Below are 20,057 nucleotides of genomic sequence, written 5' to 3' on the forward strand. Positions count from 1 at the left end.
ATTTTGGGTCTATATATGTATGCTTCATATATATGCAATATTTATGCTTTCATATATTGTGCATTAGAGTTTTGGGACCTGAATTTGGGCGGGCCTTAGACACGGATCAAGTTTGCTTTATCCCAGAGTCGGGCCTGATCATTTATAAACTTATCTTGTTTCTTACTTGATGTGAAAAGTGAAGACTAAATTGCCTATAAACGCATGAAAAAGGTATATGTGTCCATGGGCGAAGCTACATGCAGACTAATTCACTACAAGAAAAATGTGTTTTACCTACAAAATTTTTGGTAGCCAATAATATCTTTTTGGTAGCGAAAAAACTTTACGCTGCCAAAATTTTTGGTAGCTTGTTCGTAGCTGAATCCCGGTCGCTAAAAGTGTTCAGCTACCAAAAATTTCGGTAGCAAATGTACATTATTTACTATTAAATTTTTGGCAGCAAAAAATATTTATTAGTAGCAAAATGATTTAATGTTTTTTTCTATTAATTTTGTTTGCTACTATAATTTGGTAGCAAATTCAATTTTTTATTTATTAATAGAAGTATTAGCTATGCAATTTTGTGAGTCAAATTTGGTAGCTAAATATTTTAAATCGTTAGGTAATAAAATAATTTATTACACTAGTCAAGATTAATTCTTATTTGATAGTTTGTTTTAATTATTTCTTTTAGCTTATGAAAATGGATTATAGTTGTTCAATTATATAAATGGTATAGGCATATTCATGAAAAGTGCGAATCATTATTATACAAATGAGATTCTATTAATATACAAATATTACAATATACAAATGCTACATGTGAAGATTGATTATCTTTATTTATTAATACTAAATTACAAGATATGATAATGATTATAGGCTTTTCTCTGAATTTATAAGGTAATAGTTTATTACATGTTTCACACACACAGACAACATAACATAACTAAAACCATTGTACGTAAAGCCATGCATGCATGCATTAGTACTTAATTACCATATATATTGCATGCATGAGAGGTCATGATTATCCATATTATTTGACATCTACGTTCGTACACAATCTCCATTATCCAGAGCCCATAGCATTGCAATTATAGGGATAACAACACTCACTCATAATATTGCATTGTTCACCACCAGGAGTACAATTATAACTAACACACATTTTCGATCCTCTCCCAACAGAACGCAGAACCCTTACAATGCAATCCTCCAGAGCAAATCTTGCCTTGTACCACGTTATAGTATAAATTGGAGACTCGTTGGTACAACGTGATATATTGTATAGTATTATTTCGTATTATAATGTATTGTATTAGTATTATTTAATACAATATTATGTTTGATATTGGCTTGTACTAATAGGTTGGGTAAAATAATTTTTTTTTTACATTAAACTCGACCCAACCCTGACCACGGCCTGGACTCAGACTCGAAAACAGATCTCGAACCTAGAATTGGACCTAGACTCGAACCTCGGCCCCGGACCTATACCCGGACCCGACCCTGGTCGCCGGTCGCAGACCCTAGACCTCGAACCCGAACCCGAGGTCTGGGTCTGAATTCAAGGTTGAGTCTAGAGTTCGGGTCTATGTCCTAGTTTATTGGGTCTAGGGTTTGGTCACTATTTGGGTCCGTGGTCCGAGTCGTAGTTCGGGTCCGGGGTCTGGGGTCCGAGTCGCTGTTCGGGTCCGAGTCGCGGTTCGGGTCCGAGATCGGGGTCGCAGTTTGGGTCTGAGTTCGAGTCCGGGGTTCGAGTTCGGGTCCCGATTTGGGGTACGAGTTCAGGATTTAGGGTCTATAACAAGTTCTGAGTTCGTGCTCTGGGTCCAGGTCATGGTCAGGGTATGGGCCCGGGTCGCGGTTCAGGTTCGAGGTCTAGGTCCTAGTTGGGTCCCGATTCGGTTTTTGTGTTTGGGTCCCTGTTCGAGTTTTGAGATTGGAGTTTAGATTTAGGGGCTGGGGCCAGGTCTAAGTTTGGGGTCTCGGGTCTGGGGTCCGAGGTCTGGGTTTGAGTCAGGGGTCTAGGTCAACTCTGGGTCCAGGTTTGGGGTTGGGGGCCAGGGGCCAAAGTCCAAGGGTCGAGGTGCCGGTCCATGTAAGGGTCTGTGTTAGGGTTTGGATTCAAGGTCCAGGTCTAGGTCCAGTTCAAGTCCAAGTCTAGGTCGGGGTCTAGGGTTTGGGTCCAGGTCCGAGACCGGGGTCTAGGTCCGTGTTCAGGTCTGGATCCGGGATTGGGGCTGAAGTTCAGGGGTTAGGAATCGAGTCCGTGTAAGGATCTATCCCGAGATTTGAGTCTGAGGTCTAGGTCCAGGTCTAGATCTGAGTCCAGGTCCAGGGTCCAAGGTTCGAGTCCAGGGTACGGGTCTGGGTTCAAGGGCGAGATCAGGGTCCGTTTTTGGGCTTGGGTCCAAGTTCGGATGTGGGTCTAGGTTCAGGTCTGAGGCTAGGATTCGGGTCCGTTTTTGGGTCTGGGTCTGAGTCATTGTAAACATTATAATACAAGCTAATACGAATCATTTTTTTATAATAATACGACTCACATTGTATTAAATTTATGGTCGTAATAATTAATACAGTACAATATTTTATCCAACACATTGTGTTATGTAATATTTAATACAATACAACCCTTACACAGCCTATTAAACGAGCTCCAAATCTTTTACAATCACTAGCACCAATAGTATTACATAGCACCTAGGTGTATGCGAAAATCATCCAATCTAATTACAACCGACCGATCCAATCCTAATCGATCCAGTAGAATCAGATATCCAATCATAATTGGATCGGATCAGATGTAAATTCTAAAAATCTAATCGGATCGGATCGGTTGTTGGATCGGACATCCGATCTAATGGATAACCGACCAAACCGATCCAGTTATCATCCAATGGTCATCTAATTATATTTATATATTTTTAAAATACATTTATAATTTTATATATTTAATATATTTTATTTAAAAAATATGTTAATTGATTAAATATACATTTAACACATGAGATTAAAGAAAAAAAACCTTAGATTTAAAATATTAATTCTCATCTTCCTAAACGCTAATAAAGTTGTCAATGCGTATTGAATAAATTTTATTTTTAAATAGTTTTATTATCCGTGAGAATTAAATTGGACTAAACTAATATTTATTATGTATGTTGGATTATTAAATTTTAAATTATTTTTTTATATTTATATTTTTCTTTTTAATGAAATTAACTTAAATAGCAGCTAAAGTGGATTGGATGGATCCAATCTAATATCCAATAAAAAAACCCAGTCAATGCATCTAATGGTTGGAACCGTACCAATCCAATACATCTATTGGATCAGATCGGATGACTTAATTCGATTGGATTGGATTGGATGACAAAATTTGATATCCAACAAACAATTAGATTGAATCAGTTGGGTCCAAATCTATTGAATGTGATCCAATAAACACCACCCTAGCATCACCATGCTATCATTGTTAGTACTATTCCATTATTAAACTTATTATTTGCATGTATGTATGTATATATGTATGTATGTATGTAGGTGAGAAATGTTAAATCGCTAGGTAGTGTCTAGTACTCTATAATCTCGGTGTCATACCACTATGGATGAAATTAAGTATCAGGTCTCATATAACTTAAGCTAATAACTTTTAGAAAATATCGCTAACTAATTATTGTAAGGTGTCACCTTTAGATGGTGTTAGGCACCACTGATGCCTAATAAAAATGCGTTACTTATAAATGTTATTGATTTTCATGATCTATTTATAGGAGAAAAATTCAAAACCTGCTACTCGTAATTACTTATTATTAATTGATCATGCTGACTCTCATGAAGTATATATTATTGGATATGATGCATGCAAGGATCATATTTTATTAATAAAATTCATAAGGATATAAATGTAACCAAAGGATGATTCAATACTCACTAAAAAAATGTCACTTTTGATGTGCTTGCAAAAGTTGGTATTACGCTGATAAAATAGAATTTACTTGTAATGTGTTGGCAAAAAGAGGTTGGCAAATCAATGTTGGTATTAGAACTTTTGCCAGCATAAAATGAAAAGCGCTCGCAAAAATGACTTTTCCCAGCGCGTAAATGCACTGGTAAAAGTTAGATTTCAGCCACTACAAATGTACACTGGTAAAATTTTGACCTCTTTGCCAGTGCAATTCGTGAAATGCGCTTGTAAAAGTTACTTTTACCAGCACAGTTCACTTTTACAAGCGCAGTAGCGAACTGTGCTGGTAAAAGTGATATTTTTTGTAGTGACTATTTAATATAGGATAAATGCTATTTTGGACCCAGTATTTTACAAAAGTTATAAATTAGATTTTCTATTTTGTTAAATGACAATATAAGACCTTGAGCTCAATTTTCGATAATTTTTTTAATATAACTAACTTGAAGACAATCCTAACACGAATAGATACAGAAATTTTAACATGTTTTGTCATAACACCTCTAGGTCGGATTATTATTAAGTTTTATTTTGACAAAAAATCAGTTGAGGGTCCTATTTGTACCATTTTAGAAAATACAAGATGCATTTTATCATTTAACTAAATAGAAGATCCAATCTATAACTTTTACAAAACACAAGACCTAAAATAGTATTTACCTATAATATATACAAAATAATCATATATATATTAGGAAAATTAAAGATTGAAATTGTACACCTATAGCTATTAATTAATTAGAGAATGCTAAAGGTACCCAGTGGTGTCTAGTACGAGCATTGCTATTGGGCACCAGTGGTGTTTAGCACCTTCTAAATGTGTCGACTTGCAATTGGCTAGCGATACTCTATAAAAATTATTATATTAAACTATATGGGACCCGATACTTAATTGCACCAATAGCGATATTGACACGTAGGAGGGTGCTAGGCACCAGTGGTGCCCTTTAGCATTTCTCGTCTAGTACTATATTAATAGTGTTATATTATTATTTGAGCGATTAAGTATTAAATCCTACATTATTTATAATATTATTAAAATATCATTAACTATTTAAAAAAATATTATTGGTGTTAGTACGTAGCCATATATATTAGATTATTGCTATTATAGGGCACTACTTTAGCATATTCTAAACGTTTTATTTTACAATTAATTAGTGATATTATCCTATAAAAATTATTACATCAAATTATAAGTGATCCAATAATTTATTTCTCTATAACACACATTTCTATATTGGTAGGTCTATCTAATTGCATGGTAACTTGTGTTGCAGTAGGACATCAGTACACAAGTTTCATAAATTAATTAATTGGATGACATGCATGCGTGCCTCACCGCTATATATATTTATATATAAATATATATTATATATAACTTTTATTTTTCAAATCTAAGGATATTTGAAAAATTGCATTAACTAATAGCTATGGGTATATGTTTATTGAGATTTTTGAAACTAAATATAAAATAATTAAATTTAAGAAAAAAATAAATTAAAAAAGAAGAAATCAAAACTTTTATGTAGTTAGAGCGTTAATGAATTTTAGTCAACAATTGAGCTAGAAAAATTTTAAAGTATTGTTATACAAGTATTTTTGCTTTAGCTGAAGAACCCTAATTATTAGCTCTTATAGTAGAAAAATAATTTCTCAACTGATCCCTTTACATAGAGGGATCATGTTCTATTTGTAGTCTAGATCCTAGTATGGGTGAATAACCTGGTAGGGTATATATGTGTCCACTTGACCCATTAATGAGGTAAATTATAATTTATATTGATTTTGGGCTAATTAGGTGATGTACTTAGAATGTCAGAGCATATATCTTTGGAAAAAAAAAAGAGCTTCGTTTTGGTGGTGCATGATCCTTGGATCTGACGTAGGGGAAAAATCCTTGACATGGTGGGACCCCGAGTCTGGAGATCGCCACGCAAGATGTTTTTTAGGAAGTCTCTTCGATTGCCTGTATTCGGATTACCCCTTGAGAGCATTTAGAAATGTCCTGATGGAGCTTTCACAATCTAGGCCAAACATCATTTCGTGGACCGAAGTGGTCTGACCTTGTCTTTCGGTAAGTTGGGCTTATCGGCTCTGGATCTTTTACTGCCGTTGCACTTTTATCTGCATCTTAATATGCCGATAATAGTCATTTTTGTCGACGCTTTCATTTTACACCGGCAAAAGCTCTAGTATTGACGTTGATTTGTCGACCCCTTTTGTCAATGAAATACCCAACTTTTGACAGTGTAAAAATGCACTAGCAAAAGTCTTATTTCTTATAGTGGGGGTTTAATACAAAAAACTGCTATTTTTAATGACAATATTTTAGTCACAATATAATTTTTTTGTGACTAAATGTGACTTTTTAGTCACAACAAAATATGACTTGTGACTAAAAATAGTATTTGGTTACAAGCTGTCACTAATTTAGTTTTAGTCACAACAGTATTGTGACTAAAAATACATTTAGTCACAATAAATTGTAATTTTTGTGACTATATAATACTTTTAGCCACGAACCTTTTAGTCACAATATAAGAATAATAATTTATAATTAGTCACAATTTTTTCACTTTTAGTCATATTTTTTTTTTGACGCGGTGAATAAAATCACACATGATTAACAAAGCAGCAATCCTCAATTGGTGACGACACCTCCTTGAACCAGGATAGCTCATTGTCTAACCGAAGGGCATGCTTTGTCAAACCAAGCACTGCAGAATTCTTATTCCGAGCCGCATGGGACAAAACTGCCCCCAGAAATTTAGACAATACAGCTATAACGAAGTCAAACAGCACCCCATCACATTGAAAAATACCTTCCCAATATAAATTGTCGTTAGAGCTAGCAAAACTGAAAAACATCACAACACCAAACTAAAAAAATATAGTTATATTAGAATAACATTTTTCAAAATAAAACTAAAAATAAACTTAGAATTTAACACACAACCCATAACACTAGCTCAACAATACTAAAAACTAAAAAAGCAAACATAATTTCTGAGAAAAACTAGCCAAAGGTATTACCCTTTGGCTAGTAACAACAAACTATTACCCTAATTAGAAACTGTTGAAAATCAATATCAAACAAATTATTTTTTAAAATTAAACTTATCGGTAAGTTCTCTGTAATTGTAGACCCTCCACAAACCAACCTACAAAATAACAAAAAATAAAACTCTATTATCACCTAATATAATGAAAAAGATAATGTGAAAGAACGATGGTAAAACAATTCATATTAAATATAAGGACTTAAAAGACTTGAAATACTTATCTGTTAAAGTGAAACAGTCATTGAAGTAGAAATCATGAGCACAAAATGGATCAATTCCCTTGCTCATTGACCATACCACAAAACTACCTTAAACAAGAAGGAACAAGCCATAATAAATGGCACAAAAGCCAAAAAGGCACAACAGCCGTAAAAACTATCAAAACTATCAAAAGTGATGCAAAAATGAGTGTGCTCTCATATATAATTTAAACATATAATAAAACTATTTGAATAACTAGTAAAAAGAAACAGATAAAATTCATATATAATTATATATAAATAAATTAATATTATCAAGAATAATTAGAAAACATATAAAATTCAACAGTCTTATATTTGTATAAATAAAATTTAAACAAAACTAAATAAGATAATTAAAAGCATAAAAATTAGTTGCTCACCTAACGTTAATATTATTTTAAGGATTAAATAAATTAAAATTAATACCCTTTCGCCGCCCAGACTATAATTAAAATAGTAAATCCACCAAAACTGCACATAAAAATGTAAGCATATTTAAATTAAATTGAAAATATAACAACTATTACAAATAATTAATTAAATAAGGAAACTACGTACCGATATACATAGACAAAAGGGTCACAAAGCCTAAAACTATTAATCATAAATAAAATATTTATAATATTTACACAATAATAAACTATAGATAAAGTTTATAAAATAAAAACCAAATTTACCAAGAATAAAAAATTGATTACACAACAATAAATTATAAAAATATTTATAAAAACCAAGACTATAAAATAGATAACAAGATTTTTCACTTTTAGTCATAAATTTTTTATTGTGACTAAAAATAAGATTTTTTGTAGTGGTTGATAGGTTAACTTGGTTGGGCCTAAAAATGAGCTTGCTTTGATTGATTTTGCTGAAACATGCGCACGTTACTAAACCAGAAACGTGAATAACAATATAAAATATTAATCTTCATTTTAACTATAATGTACCATTTGTCAGCATATATTAATTAGTATTGGATTGAGGAAAAATAAAAACACAATAATTTGTTTACATTATCCGTTAGCTAACCGCAATAAATATCTTTTGAAATATTAAACATTATTATCTTATCAAATCGATTAATAAAATATTATCTTGCATGCAGCAAATCCAATATATACTTCACATTAATTAATAATATACTAATTTCATCAGAGTCATGACTCATGCATGAACAATAATAAGAAACTAATGAACTAGGTTTTGATTTTTCTCCTATAAATAGAGCAAGCAAATCAAGAACATTTATACAAATATACATTTTGAAGCAAATAATGAAGAAGTTTAATATTAATGGAATAGTAATAATGATGGTAACGGTGGTAGCGGTGGTCGGGTGCTATGGAGGTACTAATGGCGCTAATAATTGTAAAAGGCCCGGCGAATACTGTAACGTGGTACAAGGCAAGATTTGTTGTGGAGGATTGCATTGCGAGGGTTCTGCATTTGGAGAAGATCGAAAATGTGTGGCTAGTTATGGTTGTACGCCTGGTGGTAAACAATGTAACTTTATGAACGAGTGTTGTTATCCCTATAATTGCAACGCTATGGGCTCTGGATATTGTGTTCGAACATGGATACTAAATAATATCGACACCTTTTCTAGTAATGATCATGATGATCACCTCTCATCAACTTCTTAAATATTATACAATATAGATATACATATATATATATATCTATAGTACGTATACCACTGCATGCATGCATGCGTGGTTACGTAAGTAAGAAACTATATATAGTACCTTATGTACCAAGGCTGGACTGCATGAAGTGTACGTATAAACTAAGTATACTCATGCTTTGCTTCTTATATTGTCTTAGTTAATTTGTTATTCCGAACTTGTTAGTTTGGTTTTTGTATTTCTCTTTTTTTGCCTTGTGTTTTTTTTTAAATAATGAAAGGTACCTATTTAGGTTTTTGTTTGATTAATTGATTGGTATATATGATATATATATTTATGTATACGTATATATTTAAATAAATATTATTTATTGTTACATCAAACATGTAGCTATAGGATGGTTATACATTTTTATATAACTTACTATAACATGTTATTTTAAAATTTATTTTAGACTTAAATTAATTATAATTAATTATATACTTATAAATTAATTTTTTAATAAAAATATCTCTTACAATCTTTTAAGCTATTAATATTTATAAATATATTTCTTTATTTATAAAAAAATAAAATAAAATCAAGTTAGTATCAAGTTACAAGTAATTTATTAATTATTTTTTGTTAATTTTTAAATTGATCACAACTACTTAATAATATAACTATCATGTTTACATATTTCATGTAACCATTAAAATTTTCTCTACGACACCTCTCTAATATGCGTACAAAAAATGACCCCATCGATAAGGTTTTCTTTAGCTAATCATATAATTGTGACACATCATCATTAAGTGAATGTGGTGCATTCTTATCGCAAAATAGAGAATTACTATTTATTGTTGCCTTTTTATTTATTTTATTAAATAAAATAAACCTTATCCATTACTAGTCCGTAGGGAAAGGCTCAGTGGAAGCTTGAAGCGGTAACGTTACATTATCTACGTACATTATGTTACCTGCATTGGTAAAAAGTTAGGGCATTTGGTCTCTCCCATTTTAAACATAATAAAAACCCTAAAAATGATCTCAAAATCCATCTCTCAAATCGCAACTCTCTTCCTCTATTTTTTTTCATTTCTAACGAGATAGATCTCTCTCTCTCTCTCTCTCTCTCTCTCTCTCTCTCTCTCTCTCTCTCTCTCTCTCTCTCTCTCTCTCTCTCTCCATCTCTCTTTGTTTACAGATGCTGAACAGCGAGAGATGATGAGGGCATTTTTGGGTAGAGGTTGAGGTTGTAGGAGGTTTGATCTCTCTCTCTCTCTCTCTCTCTCTCTCTCTCTCTCTCTCTCTCTCTCTCTCACACACACACACACACACACACACACTTGATGCCCATGCACACCCCCGACGAAAGCAAGACAGCTACCAAATGCCCAACGACGACAAATCTGAGATTCTCAGCCCTAAAAACCCAAGGTTGACATCACTTCACTTTTATTTTTGCTCTGTTCAGCTTCTCTCTCTCTCTCTGCAGGTTGATAGAGTTTAAGATCTCTATGGATCTGGGCATTTCAACCCCATTCATGGTTGACGTTTTGTGTTTGAAGGGGGTTCTAGGTTATTGTCGAGGCCATTCATGCTGAAGTAGTCTTTCTGTGTTTAACACTATAATAATAAAAAGTATGACTTTTTATTTTTAATTTATTGAAAAACCTAGGCGAGGACCTATTTCATTAGATTTTTTTTCCTCTTTTTTCTATGTGTATGGATTTGCTAATAATTTTGTATGTCTCTCTCCTCTCTATATATCCATGGAGAATCTGTGTTGATTAGGGCTCGAAAATGGTCATGCTCGAGATCATAGTTGATGGAGTAGAAAGCTTGGAATTTTATTATTGTATTCTAATTTATTTTTCTTTCTAGTATTCATACCCATATTTCTAGTTTTATATTTATTGTTCTTAAATTATAATTTTTCATTTTGGTTCAAATTTACCCACTTTTTTTTTTTTTTGAGAAATCAGAATCATTGTATTGTTCCAACCCAAATTTATAGCTTACCAGCACCTTGACGGCCTTTGTAATCTATACTGTTGGGTTTTATGCCCTAAATAAAACTCATTTCATATAATCAGATTTACTCATTAATAAAGATCAGAAATAACATTTTATGTTGCATGGTTCACATGATTTATTTCATGATTATATGTATATAATGTATGAATTCTTTTTAAGTCCAGAACATATGAGTTGGTTAAAGATTATAGTGTTGTCAGCACAGTGGAATATAATCTTTATTATATGTTCAAAAGTAGATTCCCTGATTTGTCAGAACACTGGATTTAGACTGACATGGTATAATCAGCGATAGGTATTCTTACACCTTGGAAAAGTGTTATGTCATTTCCAGGACATTGGCAAAGTTTACCAGTATCGGATGCATGGAGTATGCATTGGAATGGACCGATATTGAACTTTGAATTAGATTTTGAAACTTACCGTAAATATCTATTCAATTAAATATCATATGTTGATCCTAGATCACATGATCGAAATCCTGATATGGTTAGGCTCAATTTCAAGAGTATTACTCGTGTTCTTTGATTTGTTAGCTAAGCCTAGTTTTGTATCAGGGTGATACGTACATTTTGAGAACACTGTAGTGCAATTGAGTGGGGGAGCGCTAACATAAATATGGAATCTATAGCTTCTATTTGGCAAATAGAAGTAAAGGATGATTTCCTTCGAGCTTAACCAAACGAAGATAAATGGTGGAGATCTCATTTCACTTAGGTGAAATATCATTTATACAGGGTTAAGTGTTTTAAGGATAAAATACATTGTAGGGTGTTACGGTAATTCAATCATGTACAGTGTAAATCATCTATATAGAGGATCATTGATCACATTAGGGTTATAACAATGGATAACTAATGACGTGTCTATATCGTGGAACATATAGAGCGTTTCTATATGACTGAGAGTGCAATTCCAAGTTCTAAGTGTGGATTCAATGAGGAATTAATAAGTTAGGGAATTTACGTGGTAAATTCGGTTCGACTTATTGGAAGCTCGGTTATATAGACCCATGGTCCCCATACTAGTTGAGGCCATACTGCTTGTAAGACTCAGTTAATTGATTTTAATTAATCAATTATAATTCTAAAAGTTAGCCTATGTCTACTTTATGAATTCTCACAGTTTAAGGATGCAATCGTAAAGAAAAGGGTTTCTAGGTTTAATTATTAATTAAGAGACTTTGTATGTCTAATTAATAATTATTTTAAATGACAATATTATTTAATAATCTATTTTAATTATTAAATAATTAGTTTTGGTATTTAAATGATTAGAATTGGAAAACTTGTATTTTTGGAGAAATTGAAATAAAATTGAGGAAACTACAAAATCCAAGTGAGGCCCATTTTCCCTCTATGGCCGAGCACTCCCTTTGTGTTTCCCAATTATTATTTTTATTTTTTAATTGTCATGTAATTGCTAATCAAAGCCTAGCAAATAATAGGAAAGTGGTGGATCACACTAAATAAGGCAGTTAATCAATTACACAGTAAAAGAGGAAACTGTTTTATTTGGAAAGTTGTGCTCTCCCTTCTCCCTATATAAAGCAACCTTTGTGTCTCTTCTCTTGCATGCTATCAACCACGAAATTAAGAGAGAAAAGAGAGAGAATTTTCGAAATCCTTGTGAGATGAGTAGTGCCCACACACATCAAGTGGTATCTCAATCATAGTATGGAAGACTATGGAATTTCTGCATCAAAGAAGGAGAAAAGAAGATCCGGAGTTCGGATCTTGGTGATGCTCGCTACGTAAAGGAATCAAGGGCTAGAGATCTGAATGGAAGGAGTCATATTATTCCGCTGCACCCACTGTAAGGTTTTCTAACTTTATATGTGTTTATTTTCATTGTTTTAGAATTCATATTAGGTTGTTAATCCAACATACTTGTTAGTAAATCTAGATCCTGGTAAAATAATTTCCAACAACTGGCACCATAGCCATGGTAATGATTTACTTTCATGTAATATGAATTAAAACAATGATTGCATGTTTCTGTGTTGATTTGGATGGTTTCATGTTGGTTTATGTGCTTTTATGATGAATGTTGATGTTGTTCGAAATTTTTCCATGGAAATTATTTTTTCAATTTTTGAAAATATTTTATTTGGATTCCTTGTGAAAAATTAAGCAATTTTGTTTTTTACGGAACTCGATTCCGATAAATATTGAAAAAGTTATGAATTTTGGAAAATCGGGATTTCGGGTATGCATGGTGCTCAATCGCGCGCGTGAGCACCCTGCTGTCCGCCCGTGAAAATCCTGCCAGCGCCCATGTTTCACGCACATGCACCCTGCTGACGCCGAGAAACCTCGGCTGGCTGCCTTGTGTCCGCGCGCGTAGGAGGCTGCGTGCAGCCTTCCTGGGCTGCACGTGCAGCCTCCTGGGCAGTTTCCCAAAAGTTGCGATTTTTGGGATTTTTCCCCAAAAATCCAATTTTTTCATGAGATTGTTTCCCAAAATTTATGTTTCCAATTTTAAATATTTCTAAATTGAAATGTTTCCAATTTTAAATATTTTCAATTTGGAATTTTTCCAATTTTAAATATTTCTATTTTGGATTGTTTCCAATTTTTAAATATTTCCTATTATGGTCAGATTTAAAAATTTGTTAAGTTCTTTAATATTTATTTATTATTTAATTATAAGATTAGATATTTTGATACTTAAGATATTTTAAATTAAAAGATAACTTTGTCTTTTTATTTAAAATATTATATTAAAATTATCTTATATGGTAAATTAAATAATTAATAAATTTGAAATTAACATAGATATTTTTATAGATATACTTACCATAATGTTTTTTCAAATTCAAAAATTTGTTATTTTGTTAAATATTTAATTATTTATAAATTATAAGTATAAAAATGATATTTTTTCTATATATATCATTTTTTCCTTATTAGAAATTTATAAATCATATCTTAAATATTTAAATAACATAGATATTTTTGTAGAGATTTGAATATTGCTTAATTTGAGATATTTTGACATATAATTATGGTAATTATTATTCATTTATTGTTTTATTCCTAAAATAATAATTATCTAACCAAATCTATTTTAAAATTGGTTTATTTTATTAAATTATAAGATCTGAAAGTGATATTGGAGATTCTTTCCTTTCAAATCATTGATCTTATTAGATATTTAATTTGATTCAAATAAACCTAGATATTTTAAAATTAGTTTCCTTTATTTGGTTAGTTTAAGAATAATAATTTAATTATATTAATATCTTGATTCACATCTGTTACATGGACAATGTTTGTTTGTTTATATTGTTTATTCAAAACTTTTTAACAAACCTATTATTTATCTGATCTAAATTGCTATGATTAACTTGTTGACAGATCATGATCCAATGATCTGATTTTAATCATCGTCCAATTGACGATAGATCTTATAAATAATTTGTAACAGGTAAATTTTGTACTTCTTTCATCTGTGTAAACCTAGTAACATGATAGGGTCCATCCAAATCATTTGACCTGTGTGAGCCTATATGTTTGCTTTTAGGCTTAGATACATATAGGGAGCCCATTTAAGTTTTTACTAAGTAAATGGACTAGGTTGCTAAAATAAATTTTGACATAAGGAAATTTATTTAGGCCCAATTAGATTTGGGCTTATTCAATGAATAACAATTGTTTATTTTAAGGTTAAATTCCTCTCTTTTGGGCCTTGTGTGAGAGTTGGGGGCCATAGAAGTGGGTACGACATACTGAACCCAGCTCTCCCTCACATGAACTACCCCAATTGTGAAGGCCCATTTGCCTTATTTAAATAATTGTATTAGGTTAATTATATTAGTCTAACCTAATTAAAATTGAATTAGCAACATAATTAACTTTTAAAATATATGAAATTTATTTTTCATTGTAATATTTTAAAGTTAATTTTAGAAAAACACTTAGTCAATGATATATTCTAGATAGTTATTTCTAGTACTAGTTATTATTTCTAATATTAAATAGGAAAATATCATAGATTGTGAAATTAATTGTTTCCTAATTAATTTTGGTACAATCTAAGTTTAGAATATTTTCCTAGTATTAAACTAGAATTAATAATTAAGTTTCCTCTTTACTTAATTATTTATTTCTTGAATTTAATATATTTAATTAAATTGAAAATTTCAATATCTAAGTTGATTTTCATCATGATACTTTAATATTGTTATTTTCATGTTATTTAATTAAAGTTGAAAATTATCTTAAGTTTGGAATCTTATTTCAGAATAACTTAAGTTTGAATAATTTTCAAAATATATTTTATTTTATTTTGTTAATCATTTCCCAAAATTTCGAAATTACATTTCTTTAATGTAGAAATTTCGAATTTTATTTGAAAAATAGATTAAAGTTGAAAATTATTTATTTAATTTTGGACAACCTTAAATCAGTGACTTTTTCATTTGATGGTTAATTAAAATAAATGAACTAAAATATATAATAATTAGAAATTGAATTAATTAGTCTATGAAAAGTCTAGATAGTTATTATCTGTTTTGCTTGATCACTACAGGAAAAGGACTTTTTACCGGCGCAGTTCGTCAAATGCGCCGGTAAAAGTTGTCGAGGTAAAGCAAAAACTGAAATCCCATTTGCATTTATGCTTTATTTTTGCCGGCGCATTAATGCGCCAGTATAAGTTTGTTTTGCCGGCGCAACAATGAATAATGCGCCGGTAAAAGTGATGAAATGAAGCGCCAACAGGCGCGAAAAGTTTGCCCCCTTTCATTTCATTTATTGTGGCGCTTATATACTTTTACCGGCGCAGATATGCGCCGGTAAAAGTCCCAAAAAAAAAAGAGGGAAACTTCCCGCGTGGATTTCCTTGGTAGGTGGGGAAACTTTTACCGGCGCAGACTTGCGCCGGCAAAAGTATTAAACAAAACGTGTGGACTTTGACGTGGCTAGTGGGTATACTTTTACTGGCGCAATTGTGCGCCGGTAAAAGATGTAAATGAAACGCGCGTTTGACTTAGGTCAAACTTTTAGAAGAACTTTTACCGGCGCATCCAAATGCGCCGGTAAAAGTGTATATATGTTTCAGTCGAGCACGAAGCCCCCCCTTCTTCCCCATTTTCATTTTTCATTTCTGAAAAAAAATTTCTCTCAAAACCTCTCTCAATCCCTCTCCGATTCCTCTCAAACCCACTCTCAATCACTCTCTTTCTTTATCAATCTCTCTCAATCCCTCTAAATCACTCTCAATAACCCTTTTTTTTCTTCAAAAAAACCACCACCGCCACTTCGTCGGCCACCACCGCCACCACCACCGGCAGGCACCGTTCCCATCGTCGACGGCCGAGGATAGAAACCACCACCGCAGACCACCTCCTCCAATTTATTTAAGGTATTTTTAATTTTTTTAATTTTAATTTTTTTAATATGGGTATAAATGTATGTGTATGTATAAATACATGTATGTATGTATATGTATGTGTATATATGTTGGATTATGTATATATATGTGTATGTATGTGTATGTGTATGTGTATGTGTATGTGTATGTGTATGTGTATGTGTATGTGGATGTGTATGTGGATGTGTATATATATGTGTGTATATGTATGTATGTGTGTATGTGTGTATGTATTTATGTGTATGTGCATGTGTATGTGGATGTGTATATATATGTGTGTATATGTATGTATGTGTGTATGTATTTATGTGTATGTGTATGTGTATGTGGGTGTGGGTGTGTATATGTATATGTATGCATGTATTTGTATGTGTATATTGGTGTATGTATATATATTTGTATGTATGTTTGTAGGCATATATGTGTATGTATGTATATATGTATATATGTATGTAAATATATATGTATATGTGTGTGTATGTGTGTGCATAAGTGTATGTGAGTGTGTGTGAGTGTATGTGTATGTGTGTGTATATGTGTAAGTTAGTGTAGGGTAATGGATATGTGATTAAATTTTGAAATTTTTATAGGTATTAATTGAATGTTTTGTTTTACTTTTTTATGGAATTAGGTTCGTGTTCGACCGCTTCGGATTACCGCTAGCTGCAAGCAATTGTCATTTTTACACTCGATTCAGGTATGTTGTTTTGCTTTCGCTTAGTACATAGTAGGGTTTGTTACTAGTTAATATGTCTATGCATGTTAGAGAAGTAGGTTCTGTGATACAATTGACTGCTGTTGGATGGGTGAATTATATTTTTGTTTATATATTGTCTGGAAATATTTGTTTGTGTTATTTTTAGGTATTAAAAATTTTGGGTTTACACTTTTTAAGCCGTTATGCTGCCGAAATTTTAGTAGAGAAAATGTAAAATTAATTGAATGTTTAAATGAAATAAAATTGAAATTGAAATGTAAAACATGTAATTAAAAAGTTAGTAAAATAGTACTCATTTTTTTTTTAAAAAAAAAAACATTTTCAATTTAAATAATAAATAATTAGGAAAATATTTAATTATGAAATGTAATGTATAAATTTAAATATAAATGATTCAAAAATGATTAATAAATTATTAATAATTAATAAATGATTAAAAAAAATTAAAGAATGTAAGATATAATTTAAAATGTAATAAAGTGGTATTAAATTTTTTTTAAAAGGTTAGTACTTTTAATTTAAATAATAAATGATTAAAAAATAATAAAAATGAAAAAAAATGTAATGTATAATTTAAAATATAATAAAGTGATATTATAAATTTGAAAAAGTTAGTAATTTTAATTTAAATAATAAATTATTAAAAAAATAATAAAAGTAAAAAATGTAACATATAATTTAAAATGTAATAAAGTGGTATTAATTTTTTTTTAAAAAGTTAGTATTTTTAATTTAAATAATAAATGATTAAAAAATAATAAAAATGAAAAAAATGTAATGTATAATTTAAAATATAATAAAGTGATATTATAAATTTGAAAAAGTTAGTAATTTTAATTTAAATAATAAATTATTAAAAAAATAATAAAAGTAAAAAATGTAACATATAATTTAAAATGTAATAAAGTGTTATTAATTTTTTTTTTAAAAAGTTTGTATTTTTAATTTAAATTATAAATTTAAAATATTTGTAATTTTAATTGAAATAATAAAAGTGAAAATGTAATAAAGTGATATTATAATAAGTATAAATGAGCATAAGATATTGTAAAGTATGTGATAAGATATTGTAAAATAGCATAAAATTAAATTGTTTTTATCTTTTCTTCATCTCTTTGGTTATACACCAAAGATAGAATTCAACAATTGTATTTGTATTATCACATAGTGATAATTTAATTTTTTTTCAATTTTACACATGCACGAAATACCTTAGACCCGTTTGGAGAGGCTGAGTCAGTAAGGACTCTTAAATACGCTTCTCCAAATTATCCAGGATTGTTTGTCCGCATGGATAGTTTGGGCTTGTTTTATACTTATAGTATGATCTATTGCTTATTTGATTATTTCATTAGTAGATATTTTGGTACAACGTCTTCTTACACGTTCTTGTAAGTCGGCAAACTTAATTACTACAAGTTTGCTAACTTATAAGAAGCGTGGGGAAAATCTTCTTAGAAATTTTTACAAAAATGAAATAATCTTAAGAGCGTAGATTGCACTATATGTATATTACAAACCTGAATGGGATAGGTTCTTTACCCTTTTAGTAATGGAGTGAGAAGGTGGATTAGGACACTTGCACATTTTTTTGTTTGTTTTTAAATTGTTTTTGTTAAATACTTCGTAGTGGAAGATGCCTGCCAACCGAAGTTGGATGAAGGCGCACCGGCGCCCACTGCAGATGAGCCCGAAGAGCCTGCTGTCGATCCTACACAGTACCCCCGAGACTTACCTGTTATGACGCAAGTACTCGGGGAACGATCTCGGCATCTTAGAGGCTTTGGTCATCTCCCCGTGCGAAGGGAGTTGGGGCCAAAAGAGCACCGCCACGCATCCTTCGGCCAACCGACCGTTACAATGGAACGGTACGAGGCTTTACGAGAAAAAGTGGAGGAAGCGGAGCAGACAACTCAACATACGAGGCAGCAGTATGAGACACAACAACTCTACCTCAGACGATTCCAAGATCGGTTTGAGTATCTTTCTCGAGCCGTGCCGGTTTCAACTTGCCTCCCATGGATCTTCCACCATTGCCCACTCACAGTGCCGGATCATCGAGCCGTCTTTGGTCTTTGGATCGTCATCGCAGCCTCCCGAGACTCAGAGAAACAACGATGACGACATTACCCGCCTATAGAACTGTACTTTTTTTATTATCCAGTTCGAACATTTAACATTTTGTTTATATACTGATTTTAGTAGTAATTAATGTTGGTTTATCTTGTAATGTAAATTATGTTGGTTTATTTTGTTAATATAATATTATAATTATTTAAAAAAATATAATTAATTATATTTAATTAATTAATATTAAAATTAATTAATATTAAAATTAATTAAATATAATTAATTAAATTTTTTTAAAAATAAAATTTAATACTTTTGCCGGCGCAATAGTGCGCCGGTAAAAAGTGGCAAAAACAATTGGCGCCAACAGTCAGATTGGCGCCAATAGTTTTGCCGGCGCACTACATGCGCCGGCAAAACCTAATCATAGCAGGTTCAAGGCGGATAAGGGCATTTTTTAACACCGGCGCTTATTTTTTGCCGGCGTTATTCCTCGCCGGTAAAAGGACGTTTTACCGGCGCAGTTAATGTACGCGTCGGTAAAAAGTCCTTTACCGACCAAGCTTCCCAGATAAGCTTTGCCGGCGCACAACTGCGCCGGCAAAGCTTTCCCGGCGCAGTCAGTGTACTTTTGCCGGCGCAACAATGCGCCGGTAAAAGCTGGTTTTCTTGCATGAAGTATTTTTCTAGTGTATTTAATTAAATAGAAAATTAATATTTAAGTTGATTTTTTAATCATGATACTTAAATATTTGAAATTTTTCTTAGATATTTAATTAAATAGGAAAATTATATTTTTTGTTGAAAATTAATTTTTATTAATTTTGGGCCAACATAAAATTAGAGTAATTTTCCAGGATTTATTTTATTTTATTTTAAAGCATTTTCGAAAATGCAATATATATTTATAGAAAATTAAATTTGAGTTGTAAATTAATTCAAATTAATTTTGAAACAACTTAAATTGAATAATTTTCTAAATATTTA

This window comes from Cannabis sativa, chromosome 6, assembly GCF_029168945.1.
Source record: "Cannabis sativa cultivar Pink pepper isolate KNU-18-1 chromosome 6, ASM2916894v1, whole genome shotgun sequence".
In the NCBI taxonomy this organism is placed as follows: Eukaryota; Viridiplantae; Streptophyta; class Magnoliopsida; order Rosales; family Cannabaceae; genus Cannabis; species Cannabis sativa.